The sequence below is a fragment of the Sarcophilus harrisii genome, chromosome 3 (assembly GCF_902635505.1).
Source record: "Sarcophilus harrisii chromosome 3, mSarHar1.11, whole genome shotgun sequence".
NCBI lineage: Eukaryota > Metazoa > Chordata > Mammalia > Dasyuromorphia > Dasyuridae > Sarcophilus > Sarcophilus harrisii.
Genome location: NC_045428.1, coordinates 305,022,243 through 305,026,322, shown reverse-complemented (window position 1 = coordinate 305,026,322; position 4,080 = coordinate 305,022,243).

Sequence of the window (4,080 nt, the reverse complement as noted above, 5' to 3'; positions counted from 1 at the left end):
TTCCTGACTTAGTCTTCATTCTTTACTTTTCTCACACATTAACAATTTAGCAAATGTTTTCATAGATTAAAATGTGACTACATATATAATCTATAAACCTTTTTATCCTCAACTCACTTCCTGACTTAGTCTATGTTATATATATATATATATATATATAACAAAACCACAGGATTTTAGAATTGGGAGGGAGAGGTCAGTCCATTTTCACAAAATTCTCCGATACAATATACTCCCAAATTGGTCTAAACATTCACAATATTTAGACCTCAGTGGCACAGGTTCAAGCCTCATCTTGGTTGCCTTCTTTTGGAAATTTTCAAGGTTACTAATCTGTTTCTTAAATTGAGATACCCTAATCTGAATCCTATACTGCAACATATGTAGTCTGATCAGAATTGAGTCCAACAAAATCGTCAGACTCTCTTTATTCCATGGAAGCCAAGTCTCTGAATTCAGTTCAAAATAATATTCGTTTTTGTGGTGTCAACATATGGTGGACTCATTTTGTGCTTGGAAATTCCCTAAAATGCCATAGATCGTGTGTGTGTGTGTGTGTGTGTGTGTGTGTGTGTGTGTAAACACTGGGCCAAGAGCTAGAAATATAAATAAGAAAAAAGACAGTTCCTTTCCTCAAAGATCTTATAATTTAATGAGGAAAGAACAATAAATAATGGGAAGCTGAAAAAGCCAAAGGACCACTAGGGGTTACAGTTTCAAATTAATGTCAAGTTGACACTGAACCATTGAGACCATTGTTTGAGTACTACCATTCAATACCTGAATCCCATCTATCTCTACTGCAGCTCTCATCTCTATATGGTTAAAATAAGAAAACCGGTGACATATTTTATCAAGAATTATGCTGCAATCAAGGTAATGGTTATGCTCAGTTTCAGACTTACAGTGAATCAGGACTTCAAAAGATCTGTCATTGTATCAATATGAATAATTCTTCAATCTTCTAAGATGGAAGAGAAATTCATCTTGTTGCTCATCTTTTGATGCTGAGCTTGTCTAACTATAGACCAATTAACAAGCATTTACTTTTTTTTTAAATTTTTAATTGAAGTCTTTAATTTTCAATATGTATGCAAGGACAGTTTTTCAACATTGACCCTTACAAAACTTTGTGTTCCAATTTTTCACTAGATAGCAAGCAATCCAAATGCTGTTAAATGTGTTAAACATATATGTTAAATCACACGCACACACATATTTATACAATTACCTTGCTGCACAAGAAAAATCAGATCAAAAAGGAAAAAAGAGAAAAAAATAAAATGCAAGCAAATAACAAAAAGAGCAAAAATGTTATGTGGTGAACCACACTGAGTTCTCACATTCATGTCTCTGGATGTAGCTAGCTCTGTTTATCACAAGATCATTGGAATTAGTCTGAATTATCTCATTTAACAAGCATTAAGCACCAAATATGCACTAACTGTACTCTAGGAAATGGGGATACAAATACAAAGAAATGATCTCAACTCAAGGTATTTACATTCTAATGGAGAATACAAGCACATATGCAGATATGTGTGCATACGTGTACATATATATATATATATATATATATATATATATATATAATGTGTGTGTACTTCTCCATTAGAATGTAAAAATACCTTGAATTCTATACTTATATGTGTATATATATATATATATATATGTAAAACATATCATGTATAACAAAAAACTACAAGTGTCAAGATTTTGAATACAATGTATTTTAGGAGGGAAACCACTAGCAGTTAAGATCAAGAAAGACAATATAATGGTGTTTAAATTATGCCTTGAAGAAAGAGGGACATAATGAGGTGGAAATAAAGAGGAAGGGCATTCCAAACATGGAGGCATAAGAATAGGAAATGGAGTATGATATTATATATATTACATATAAGAAGCAGTAAAATGGCCATTTTGACCAGATCACAAATTACACAATGAGTAGTAACCAGTGTGGGTGGAGAAGTGTCTGGTGAGGTGGATAAAGGCTTTAAAAATTAAATATAGGGATATAAATTTTATTCTAAAAGCAAAAAGGAGTCATTGAGTTTATTGAGAAAAGAAGTGATGTGGTCAAATGTGTGCTTAAAGAATTACTATGGAACTGCCCCAGCACTTAGCATAATGTTTATAGGAAATGTCAGATGAGAGTAGATGAGTATTTGAACTAAGATGGTAGCTGTGTGAATAGAAGGGGTCAGATTCAAAAGAATACAGAGATAGAAATGGCAAGTTTTATCAATTGGCAATATGGAGTGAAAGTGAAAATTGAGAATCTTTTGCTAGAAATTAGGTCTGGAAAAGGATAGTAGGGGTGGCGGGGGTTGGGGAGATGAGTTCAATCTAGAATATGTTGAGTGTGAGAGAGCTCTAGGATATTAAGTTAATTTAAAAAATTATTTATTTTACCCTAATTATAGGTAAAAATCTTTGGCATTCATTTTTAAATATTGAGTTCCAAATTTTTTCCTTCTCCCCTATCATTGAGAAGGCAAGTAATTTGATATAAGTTATACATGTGTGGTCATGAGAAACATTTCAATATCAACATGTTGTTGAAGAAAACATAGATTCCCCCCAAAAAGTACACACACAAGAAAAATAGCTTAAAAAGTATGCTTCAATCTATATTTAAACTCTTATCAATTCTTCCTCTGGGGATGAGAATAGCATTTTTCATCATAAGTGAAACAGATGTTTAAAATGTCCAATAGACAACTGGTAATTCAGGACCAAATTTCAAGCAAGAGAGTTGCATGTGCATGCACAAGCATCTGTCTGCTTAGAAAAGATAAACTTTAGGGAGCTATTGACTAGGCTACCAAATGAGAAATCATTGGGGTGAAGAGAAGAAAGCTTGATTTTGGAAGCTGGAGAGTGCCCACAGTTCAAGGACTAGATTAAAGGATGAGCCAGGAGAGGAGATTAAGGAACATCGGACAAGTAGAACCAGAAGAAAATACTTTCACAAAATCCCCCAAAAAAGGGAAGAGGAGAAGGAATGGTTAACAATGAAAAATATAGTAGCCAGCTCTGGAAGGATGAATACTATAAAAGACATACCACATTTACCAATCAAGAGGTCATAACTTTTAGGTCAATTTCAGATGTATGACAAAATCTGAAGCCAAAGAGTTAAGGAATGTGTGATAGGAGAAAAACTGAAGGCAGCAAATAGACTACTTTTTCTAGGGATTTGGCTGAGGAAGAGAAGAAGGGGTGTTTTTTTGGATGGGAAAGATTTGAGATTATAGATGAAAGAACTAGACAAAGGTTGAATATTTAAGAAAGTATAGTTGAAGTTGAAATCTGAAGAAAATAGAAAGGAAGTTACAGAGATGGAGAAAAGATGGCAGAGTACAGTCAAGAAGCTGCTTAAGCTCTCCCAATTTGAAACCAATAGAGTCTGATGGAATGAAACCACTCTCCAGCTCAGACAGACTGAAAAAACTTCAAGAAAGGTCAGTCTCACTGAAGTAAAAAGGGTATTCAGCCCAGGTCAGATAGATTCTGGGAAAAGCTGATGAGAGGGTCTTAATCATAGCAAATCAGAAACTAAATCTTTAGTCCTGGTTCACTTCTAAGGAGCAAATCAGTGGGGCAGCTTCCAGTCCCAGCTCAGAAGGCAAACTCTGGGAAACCAGGCTGTTTTCTGAACAGGGCAGGCAAAACTACTCCCTACAAACACAAGGGGAACTTGTGCTCAAAGTCCAGGCTCAGAACTGCACAGGAAGCTTGGGACTGTACCACCTTTATCTCAGAAGCAGAGCTTCACCTTAAAAGTAAAAAAAATAATAATAAAAATAAAAGGAAAGACAATGAGCAAGAAACAGAAAAGAATCTTGACCATAGAAAGCTACTATGGCGATAGAGCAAACCAAAACACAAAATCATACAAGAATAGAATATTCACAGAAAAAAAAATCTCAGAGAGTGAGATAAACTGATCTCAAGCCCAAAGAGGCTTCTTGGAAATGCTCATAAAAGACTTCAAAAAACAAATAATAGTGTGGAAGAAAAAAATGAGAAAAAATATGAGAGGTATCCATGAAAGAGTCAACAGTTTGGAAA